Source organism: Canis lupus, chromosome 1 (genome assembly GCF_048164855.1).
Source record: "Canis lupus baileyi chromosome 1, mCanLup2.hap1, whole genome shotgun sequence".
NCBI classification, from domain to species: Eukaryota; Metazoa; Chordata; class Mammalia; order Carnivora; family Canidae; genus Canis; species Canis lupus.
In genome coordinates, this window is record NC_132838.1 from 84428210 (window position 1) to 84440342 (window position 12133).

Sequence of the window (12133 nt, forward strand, 5' to 3'; positions counted from 1 at the left end):
CTTAGGGGATAGGGTGGGAATAGAGGTGCAATCCCTAGTTTTATACTACTGTTCAGTACACATCCTATTCAAGAAATATTTATGGAGGCTTACCATGTCTTATCCCTTACACTAAGGTTAGACTTATTAGATAAGACCCATTTCTGTCCTCAAAGGTCAAATAAGGACCATTGTCCTCCAGGACAAATAAGGAATTCACAGGATGCTGATCATCATTGCCCAGCAGTAATAACAATTAGAATGGTAACTTTTTAATGTTATTATTATAGGCAACATGTATTGAGCACTCATTATGTGTTAGGCATTGTACTAAATGTACATTACACGTCATTTCATTTATCTGAACACCAATCTGATGGCTATGCTCATTATAAAGATTTGGAAATGCTGGTTAAAAGTTAAGTAACTTGATTAAATCAGTACCCAAGGGGGACCTAGGAGTTAAAGCTAGATCAAATCAGTAACATAGAAAGCTAGGTAATACGAGCCAGCACATTTAGTATGCCTTAAAACTGTAAAAACACTTATGAAGGAAATTAAAGATGACACAAAGAAATGGAAAAACATTCCATACTCATGGATTGGAAGAACTAATATTGTTAAAATGTCTATACTACACAAAGCAATCTACACATTTAATGCAGTCCCTATCAAAAACACCAGCATTTTTCACAGCGCTCTGGAACACACAATCCTAAAATTTGTACGGAACCACAAAAGACCCTAAATAGCCAAAGCAGTCTTAAAAAAGGAAAGCAGAGCGGAACATCACAATTCCAGACTTCAAATTTTATTACAAAGCTGTAGTGATCAAGATAGTATGGTACTGGCATGAAAACAGACACATAGGGCATTGGAACAGAATAGAAAACCCAGAAATGGACCCATAACTAAATGGTCAACTAGTCTTCAACAAAGCAGGAAAGAATATCCAATGGGAAAAAGATAGTCTCTTCACCAAATCGTGTTGGGAAAACTGGACAGCCACTTACAGATTGAAAATGGACTACTTTCTCACACCATACACAAAATAAATTCAAAATGGGTGAAAGACCTAAACATGAGACAGGAAACCAACAAAATCCTAGAGGAAAACACAGGCAGCAATGTCTTTGACCTCAGCCATAGCTAATTATTACTAGATATATACAAATGTCTAACCAACACATGAAAAGATGTTCAACATTACTCATCAGGGAAATACAAATCAAAGCTACAACGAGATAGCATCTCATACTTATCAGAATGGCTAAAATTAACAACACAGGAAACAATAGATATTGATAAAGATGGGGAACAAGGGGAACCAACCCTCTTACACTGTTGGTGGAAATGCAAACTGGTGCAGCTACTCTGGTGAATAGTATGGAAGTCCTCAGAAAGTTAAAAATAGAAGTACCGTATGAACCAGCATGGCACTACTAGGAATTTACCTAAAGGATACAAAAACACAGATTCATTTTTTACAGATTTTATCCATTTATTCATGAGAGACACAGAATACAGCCAGAGAGAGAAGCAGGCTCCATGCAGGGAACCTGATGCGGGACTCAATCCCAGGACCTCGGGATCATGCCCTGAGCCAAAGGCAGACGCTTCACTGCTGAGCCACCCAGGCATTAAAATAAAACTGATTTGAAGGAGTACATGTGCCCTGATGTTTATAGCAACATTATTGACAATAGCCAAACTATGGAATGAGCCCAAATGTCCATCAATTGATGAATGGATAAAGATGTGATATATATAACTACATATATAACTGTATATATAACTATGTTTATAAATATATATATGTAATGGAATATTAAGCATCCATAATAAACAAAATCTTGCCATTTACAGCAACATGGACAGCACTAGATAGCATTATGTTAAGTGAAATAAGCCAGAGAAAGACAAATACTATTTGATTTCATTCATATGTGGAATTTAAGAAACAAAACAATTGAACATAGTGGGGGGGGAGAGAATCTTAACAAAAGAATAAACTGAAGGTTATTGGAGGGGAGATGGGTGAGGAGAATGGGTTAAATGGGTGATGGGTATTAAGGAGGGCATTTGTAGTGATGAGCACTAGGTGTTGTATATAAGTGATGAATCACTAAATTCTATACCTGAGATTTAAAAGAAAAAGAAGGAGAAGGAGAAGAAAGAAGAAGAAAGAAGAAGAAGAAGAAGAAGAAGAAGAAGAAGAAGAAGAAGAAGAAGAAGAAGAAGAAGAAGAAGAAGTTGTTGTTCTAGAGCATGCATTCTGGAACAGATTGAATTGCAGATTTGAAAGTCAGGGCCTAATTTAGGTCATCAGATGAGAAAATCCAAACTGGCATCTGTGGAATGTTACCTTGTGTCCTCTGCATCTGTCAATATCAAGGAAATCTTTCCTGCACCTCAATGGCCACTTATAGACTGTGTAAGTCCATGGTAAAGCCTTCCCCTTTTGACATCACGCAAGGTAAGTGCAAGATGATGAGTGGGTTCTCTTGAGTCCAGCATTGTGTATGCCAGTGAAATTTTCTGCCTCTACTGTACATTTATTTATTTATTTATTTATTTATTTATTTATTTATTGTTTTCCTAGACAATTAGTTTTTTTGGTCAATACAACAACTATTGGATAACATCTAGTGACATTCCAGTTTATCAAATATAGTGAAAAGTAGAATCTATGCAAACTACAAAAACGTAATCAGCCTGACCATCACACTGTGTCCCTGAAGGACTTGGCAGATGAATTATCATCAGAGGGTCGCTTGAAGTGCATGGAGTCAGAACAAAGAGAGTTGATAAATCAAGTACTTAATGGTTCTGGGCTAAGACATTCTGTTTCATCCCATCTTCTCCAGAGGGATGGGCCTGCTGGTGGGAGTGGAATACCAAAGCCTACAAAACTCCAGACTAATTCCAAAGGATGCAACAGAATTTCAGTTGATTTTCATTATGTTACATCTTTTTTTACACTATATTGACTGCAAATGTGGACCAAGAAACATTAATTTTACAAGTGAGATACCAATTTTTTCAGAAATGTAGAATTAGAAAATGTGAGAACTACAAAGACAGATGAAAGTAACGAGAGCCAAAGAGACTATGCTTCACTCAAAGTTAATATAACTATTGTCAGAGGAGGGACTAGAACTCAGGCCTTCCTAAGTCACCATCATTTATATTAATAGTGATCGAATTTGTGTTAAGGCAAATGATGTTCTGTTGTATTAAAACCTTTCTCTGTCTTCTTGGGAAATATTCAGATATTTCTGTGACTAAGTTCTGAACTTGGAAATCTTTATATGGCTGTCATTAAGATGAGTCAAATGAAATTTAATTGTTTATGCTTCTCAATAAGATTACTACATTAGATAGGTGACTTCAGAATTCTAGTTGCAAACTGATACTGCAAATTAATGATTTTAACAATTCTTTAATTTTATGTGTGTATGTGTGCTTGTATAAGTGGAAAGTAGCTACTTGAATACCAGGCTTGGGTAACCATTGAAGATATGTAGTGAAAAGATTGTATAAGACCTGGATTTCAATGAATCTGTCAAATATTCATTTATTGAGGATGATTTATTTCCTATTACCATAAAAAGTCTCTTAGACCTGCGGTATGCCTTGAGTTTTCCTAGGATGGGTTAATGGGAATGGTAGAAAATTCTCTAGACTTTGGAGCTAGTGGACTTAGGTTTGAATTAAATCTTTACCACTAAAAAATTTGTGATCGTGGGCAACTTGTTAAACCTCTCTGAACCCATTTTATCATCTGAATATGGCAGGATAATCTGATAATATACTGACCTGTGTTTCTTCTTGCTATTTTCTGTCCCAAGAAGGTAAGTGGATGCACTTGCCTCAAGGCATGGCTTACTACAGAAGTTGCAAAGCCCCAACATGACAACCTCTCACTAAGATTTCTGGAAAATTGATAGGGGCTAGAATGCGGAGTTGATGAGGCAGAGGAAGTCTACCCTAGGAAAAAGAAGAGGGATTCATTCCTGTAGATAGGAAAGATGGCAGTGTTTTCAGTGAGGGGTTTAGGGCTTGTGAAAGGGCTAGTTCACGGATATCAGGAGGACTAAGAACTATGGCCTGAGAAGTCACAGGGAGCATTACATGTCCATGCTAGTCATGGATCAAATGGAACCTCTTGCCTCTCAATGAATCATGTAGGCTGCGATCAGGGGCCTGATGTCCTGAAGGTTAGAAGGCCTTCCCTGTTTTCCAACAAATTACCTTTGTTTTTACTTGTTTTATAATTGGAAAGTATGACTGAGATTGACTCTTATCATTTTACAGAGAGGAAACTTCTTTCTAGATTTAGAAAAATAAAGAAAGGTGCCATTTCTTGTACCTGAGCATTATAGAGAACATTATCTCTGCAACCTAATCTCTACCAAGCAGGATAATTTTGAGAATTAGAAATAACGTACATAGAGCACTTAGGGCAGTGTCTGGCACAAAATAGACTTATTGAGAAATTATTAATAATCATTATTTGAGACATTTTTATTTCATCATCAAGACAGCATCCAACTCAAGATTGGTGGAGCTAGAGCTTCTTTCTCTCTTTTAAAAAATAGACTTTATTTTTTTAGAACAATTTTTGGTTCACAGAAAAGTTGAAAAAAAGGTACAGAGATTTCCAGTATACTCCTTACCCCAACATATGCATAGTCTCCCCCATCTGCTTCTCTTTTCAAACAGAAGACTAATATGATAGTTCATAGGATTGATCCTAGAATGCCAAAACTAAGAGAGTCCTATATTAGGGAAAACTAGGCAATAACAGTAAACACCAAAATGTGGTGACTTAACACAATAGACATTTATTTCTTTCTTACTTAATATTCCAGGGCCCAGGCTGACAGTGATTCTTCCATTTTTAACAGATGGATCCCATGATTGCCCTTGTTGCATATCCACAGCCCTGGGTCCAGAAGGGGTTCCAAAAGGGTTCCATGGAGGAGACACATGGGAGGTTTTATGGGCCATCCTTAGAAGTGAAACATCCTTTTTTTCATAACACTGGCTACAACTAAATCACAAGGTCATGCCTACTTGCAAAAAGGCAAGTGCAGTCTAGCAATATATCTAAGAAAAAGAGAAATAGGAATGTGATGAATAGCTAGAAATCTCTACCAAATTAGGAATTATCTAGTCTGATCTAATTCCTCATTTGAGTGAGTGTGGCTCTGAAAGTGGAGTGTTTTTTGGTAAGGCTTTGGAGAGGATTTTTTTTTCTTACTTTCTTCAGAAATCTTTAATAAGTTCTCCTTATTTAGGACAGGACACATTTTTGACTAACTCTCCATATCTTGCACCAGCCATCTTCAAAATATCATCATATATATTCCCTATTGCTTTCCCATAATTCATTTATAATGGCAAAAACTATTGGATACAAGGAGTAAAATCTACTTAGAATGAGAGTAGGCTTTACTGAGCACTATTAATGTGGTGACAACTATAAAATATGTCCATTGTAACTTTCCTTCCGCTGCTTGAACCCCACCCATTTTCCGCCTTATCATCCCTTTAAGCAACATCATGTGAAATCAAACATATCTTGCCCTCATTTCTAAATTGCATACAATCAGCTAGCAGGCATAGAAGCAGTGAGGTAAGAGTAGAAATTTACATAAGAAGCCTATTAATATACTATACAAATGAGGGCCCTGTGGAGAATGTTAATTCATTTCTTACACTGAATGGCCATGATCACTGTAAATTTTCATCACGGCAAGAGCTAAGATGGAGGTGGAAAACTTGGATGTACATAAGAGATGGGAATTGACTACATTTTATGAAGAGAGTTATCACGTACCTTTTCCACAAAGTAGAAGACCTGAAAGGGTGCTTTGACTTTAAAGCTTACATGCCAGGGATCCCTGGGTGGCGCAGCGGTTTAGCGCCTGCCTTTGGCCCAGGGTGTGATCCTGGAGACCCGGGATCGAGTCCCACGTCGGGCACCCCGTGCGTGGAGCCTGCTTCTCCCTCTGCCTGTGTCTCTGCCTCTCTCTTTCTCTCTGTGACTATCATAAAAAAAATATATATATATATATGTTTAAAATATATATATATGTGTTTTAAAAAAAAGCTTACATGCCGAAAAAAATTAAAAATAAAAAAAAAATAAAGCTTAGGTGCCTAAGCTTGAAAATAATTTTCAAGAGTCATCTTGGATCATTTCTTGAAGGGCAGTGGGTGGGGAATTGAAACATTTAAATAAAATATTTCAATTTATCATTTTTTAAAAGGAAAGCCATTTCTAGAGTAATTTTGTGAAAATTTATTGTCTCTTTTTTAAGCTGCCCAAGGACCATGGATGATAGAGCGCATGTAGACTAGACTAGATGTGATCTTTTTGTAACCCCCGCCCCCAGTGGCTCCTCAATTACTTTATTGGTTGAGTCGTTAATTCATTGATTTAACTAAGATTCATTAAGTGTCTAGCATTTGCCAGCCACTATGCCAAGATCACCAAGGTGGGTGCTCACAGGTCCATGGTAAGACAGAAGTGTTTAGAAACCTTCCTGTACCACAAGTCACAATTGAGACATTTGCAAAATGCTCTTGGGAGTCAAGTGAAGGAAGGGCTCCCTCCATCGAGAAGGAAGCGAAAGCTTCACAGAGAATGATAAGAATTTACCTGGAGAAGGGAATGGTAGCCAGCAGAGATGGTTGGGGACTGATGAGTCCATGGGTGGTTATTCCTAGAGCACATTATGGAATAAGATGGAAGGTGGCAAGACAAAAATGTGAGAAGAGTGGGGGAAATTTGTTAAAAGCCTTTCATGTAATTATAAGGAATTAAGTTTTACCACGCAGGCTGGAGAAATAAGGAACTGCTCTCAACACAGTCGATACTGGGTTAATGAATTAAGTAACCAACCACTGAGTATAAACTGCTTGGCCTTAGTAGTACAACACTGAGAATAATGTAGACTCTGCCCATAAGCAACTTTCAGTTTGGTGAGCAGTTACAACCAATAGAGATGGCTCTAGGGGTTTTTTGGGAAGGGCTTTAACTGTTCACACCATCAACTCCTTCCAAATTCACTTCATATCACCATTATACATGGCTGATGGAAGTTTTCCTAATCTTATGTCAAATCCATTTTTTGGAAAATACTGCTATTCTATTGATCTACAACATAAAACCTGTATAAAAACAATGTCCTCAATGGACAAGCAAGAAAAGATCCCTAGTCTGCTCTTTCAATCAGATTGTTCCCTCTCTGTAGCTGCCCCGTACAGGAAGTCTGGAGCAGCCAACAAGGACAGGTTTTACTGTATACAAGGTACTCTACTAGGTGTGTTCTAGAGGGACACAAAGACCCAAATCAGTTGTTACAGCACAGGGCAGAGAGAGCGAGCAGGTACACGCAAGAGCGTGGCATGGGGAGACTTCCTGGAGGGGCCCAAACTTGTCCTGAGTCCTAGGGAATGAGAAGACTGGGGAAGAGCATGTTCAACAGAGGGCATGCCAGGGAGCAGGAACATCAGTGTTTTGGACCAATTGCTGTGGTTTTTTTTGGGGTGGAGAGATTGGAGGTTGAGGGTGGGAGAATGACGCAGTCACCTTGACAAATGAAAGGTTTCGAAGAAAGTGTCCAGACTCATTTGATCAAGATCTGTTCCTTGACAACTATACAATAATTTAAGTGAGATATGCAAGGACGGGGGAAAGGAAGCCCACTCTTATTGACTCAGCATCACTGTCCCATTAATTCATTCCCTTGCTCCAAGAAATCTCATAAGACAAACATCAGGGCGACTGGGTGGTGCACTCAGTTGAGTGTTGGACTCGGTTTTGGCTCAGGTAGTAATTTCATGGTCAGAAGATGGGTCCCCAAGTCTAGCTCTAAATTCAGCCCAGAGTCTGCTTGAGATTCTCTCTCCCTCTCCTGCCCCTCCTGCTCCTGCGTTCTCTCTCTCCCAAATAAATAAATAAATCTTTAAAAGCAAAAAAACTCAAAAACAATGAATATCATGGCCCCAGCATAAACTGCCAAAGATTTCTTGGCCATAGTCTGCTTTGCAAGATTGTTGGCATGTCTTTCATGACCTGTGTGTCTGGGTCTGAGAAGTTGGGTGTTGCATGTTTGAGCCTGGTTGGTATTCCTCAGACTAAGAGGAACAACTGGTTTAGTAAGAGACTGATTTCATTGTACCTCCTAACTTGGGGACTCAGGAGAAGCTTCCTGAGAAAAACATAAAAACCTGTAGATACCTGTGATTTTAAACAATAGAAACTGGCTTTGCCCCATTCCATTTTTAGAGAAAGCATGTAAACTGAGGATTAAAACCTCTGGCAGGGAAGTAACATTGCACTTGACCAGATGGGGTTTCTTAAAATGCCAGGGACCATGGGTCCTCTTCATTGAGGCCATCAGCTACACATACTCTAGGAGGAGTGGGAGGCCTCTCCTGATACATGCTCTGGTCACAGTCTGGTTTAAGCTTTCTCTACCAAGGCAAGACAAGACCAGGAGTTTCCCAAAAGGAATAAAAAGAGATGCAGGGAACTGTTCTTAGCTTTAGCATAAACTTTCCAAACTGTAGCCATTTCAAAATGCCCTAATCTGGCACTGCTTTCCAGTAGTTTCTCTTTTCCTACCAGTATAAACTGACTTTTTCTCCTAGTATAGACTGATTGACTATATCAAACACCTTGTGCCTGGGCCTTGTGTCTCTTGTGCTGCCCCCGTTGAAAGCAGTTCTTATGTCAAGAGTAAAATTTTAAGTTGTGTATCTCTGACATACCTTTGACTTCTGCAGAGGAAGTATTTCATTAGATTTTGGAGAATTAGCCGAAAACTCCACTGGCCTCTGGGCAAGGGAGGATTCTACTGCTCAGGTGTCCCCTTCACAGACAGACACATGCCCTCTGGGAAGGCTACTTTGACCCTCTTTTCTGGAAGGAAAGGGGCCAGATAAATCAACAATACCAACAGCTCTGGTCCCTCTCTTCTGACACAGAGAACACCCCAGCCTTCTCATCTTATTTTTGGCCTCACTGAGGTACGGTTACATCCCGCACATCCAGCCAGATCAAGACACTCACCCCAGCCTCCATAACTGAATCTTCCAGCCCCAGCAAGGACTTGAACTCGTGGTCCCAAGAGCAGGATGGATTAGCGCTCAGGGCTCCCACGCTGACTCTATCAAAGCTTTCCTCCGCACATCTCCATTATGTGAACAGCTCTGTTAACCAAACCTATTATCTTTCCCCCTTGGTTTCAAGTTGAGAAAGGGAAAGCAACTTCTTTAATGGCCCACAGATTGATGATTAACATTTTACATGTCCCTGCTGCTAAGTAAAAGAACTGCTTTGTGGACAGTGAAAATGCCTAGGAGAAGGAAGCGGGAGTCAGCTTGGTTTATTAAGTTGTGCTGCTTCATTAATCACAATCTTTTTTTATGGCAGTACTTAAAGGCCCATCCATTGTACTTCTCGGGAATGGGGTAGATCAAAAACAAGTGCTTTTAGTGCACCTTTGACATCTGGCATAGCAGCCGGCTATCTGCGATATTGCTCTCCAGCAGTGTGGGGAGCTGCATTTACTGTGACCGTGCTGGCCCTTCTGATTTAAGCTACTGCAGAGGGCAATGAATTACCTTAAAGGAGCTCCGCTGCCGAACTCCCAAGTTTTATGCCGGACCCCTGCCAGCTTCCCCACTTTATGAGTATGAACAATCAGACAATTGAACTGATTTGACTTTGCCACTCCCGGAGTTTCATTGCCGCGAACCTGGGGATGTTATGATGGCAATGCCACGCTAAGTGCTGCTCTGACTAGCAGCAGCGCCCGCTGCCCGTTCAAGTAGGGCACCCATTCTTGTTAGCTGAAAAACTCTTCTGATTTGCAGCAAGGGGGAAAATAGATCCCATGCAATCAGATTAATTCAACTCTGAATGTTATTTTCATTTAACACTGTGGAGCTAGGCAGTGTCCCAATTTTTTTTTTTTTAATGGTAAACTCATTAAAAGGCAGGGTTCTTTAGCAAGGAGTCTTGTAGCACTGGTGCGGAAGGCACCTGCCAAGTCCTGATGCAGATTTGCACACACAGACAGAAATTTACGTACATAACACATATACACCTACCTACTCCACAGGCTGGCTTAGGCTTAATATTGTCAATAAAGGGCATCTGGTCTAGTCATAATCTGAAAAGGGGTAATTTACAGTGTTTGAAACTGATGTCAGTACATACTCATTCTGGTTCTTTATGTAAACTGAAGACATGTGCTAAGGTTTAGTTATTGTACACCTTCTGCATCAGAGAATGTATTTACTTTCAAGGTTTATTACATGTAAATTTCTATTATCTTTTGAAAGTAGTGTTATTGTATATGAAAGAACAATCTAATGTTCGTTGTAGGAAAAATTCAAGCAGTGCAGCAAAGAACCCGAAAAGGACGTGCAAGTCACCCACTATCTTACCACCTACAGATTCCGATTATTAAAACTTTATCCAGATTTCTCTGCCAATGTACACTGATTGATTGCTTCATTCATTCATTTTGCAACCCATCTTTCCCTAAACCCACACTCCCTACCTCCTCACAGATGCATATTTAAGGCACTCAGTTGACTTCCCAATGGCCTATCTTAATCTCCCACATTGTTACCAGATTGACTTACCAATATGAAAATCTGGCAATATTATTAATGTCATTCTTCTAGCCCAGCAGAGGGGTTCTACTGCACTTATAATAATGTCCAAACTCAATGTGGCACGTGAGTCCCCTTTACCTCTCTGGATGCAGGTCACAGCCTTGTACTTCCTCCTTCTTGCCTTTGTTATGTTGTCCCTTCTGCCTGGAGTCTTCTTTCTCCATCTTCTCTTTGATGGCTAAGTCTTAGCCTGTAAAAATCCCAATATTTATTTATTGATATATAGTCAAATATAGAAATCTTAAGCATACAGACTAGTGAATTTTGATAAATTATTTATATAACCATCATCTAGATCGATAATAGAGGATAATGCCATTATCTCAGAAAATTTTTTTCATGTGTCATTCCAGTCAATTCCCAGCCCCTACCTTGGTACTGATTTTTATTACTATAGATCATTTTTTCCTGGATCTTGAACTTTTTATAAATGGAATCACAAGGTATATACCCTTTTGTGTCTGACTTGTTCTGCTTAACATGTTTTTGGGATTTTTCTCACGTGACTGTATGTATAAGGACTTTGTTTCTGTTTTGCTTTGGTTTTTTGTTTTTTTGTTAGACTTGAATATTTATGTAGTAGTATCTCATAGTTTTAATTTGTACTTTCCTGCTATCTAGCAATATTGAGTATCTTTTCCTATGCATACTGGCTTGTTCCTCCTTTAAACCAATGTTTTACAAACTACAGGTTTAGTCCAATGGTAAGTCATGAAATCAATTTAGTTGATTGTAAGCCACATTTAAAAGAAAAAAAGAAAGAGATAAGGCAAATTATCATAGAATGCATCAGAGAGATTCATACATGGTAAGGTTATGCATTGTTTTGTGAAAATTTTTCAGTTTTTGGGAAGAGAGTGTGTGTGTGTGTGTGTGTATGTGTCCTGATAGCAATTACATTTGTGAAAAGAATTTAAAATGGCTTAAAAGCAATGAATTAAATTTAAATTAATGGAGATACTCATTGGGCACAGTGAAGGATGGAGAATGAATTGGGGTGATGAGCAAGCAGGAAACAAGTATCATAACTTTTTTTTTTAAAGATTTAATTTATTTATTCATCACACACACACATACACACACACACACACACACACACACACACACACACAGAGAAAGAGAGAGAGAAGCACAGACACAGTCAGAGGGAAAAGCAGGCTCCATTCCATGCAGGGAACCTGACGTGGGACTCAATCCCAGGTCTCCAGGATCACACCCTGGGCTGAAGGCAGCGCTAAACCGCTGAGCCACCCGGGCTGCCCATATCATAACTTTTTAAGGAGGCTTTACCTGCTTCCCAAATAAGTTTGAATTAGATGCCTCATATCTGATTCTATTTAGCTAATGTTTTGTCATTATTGAATTTTGACTCATGATGGTGCTTATTTTTGTTTCTCTGAAATATCTACTTCCATTTTTCTTCTATTTCTTTTTTTAAGGTTTATTTTAA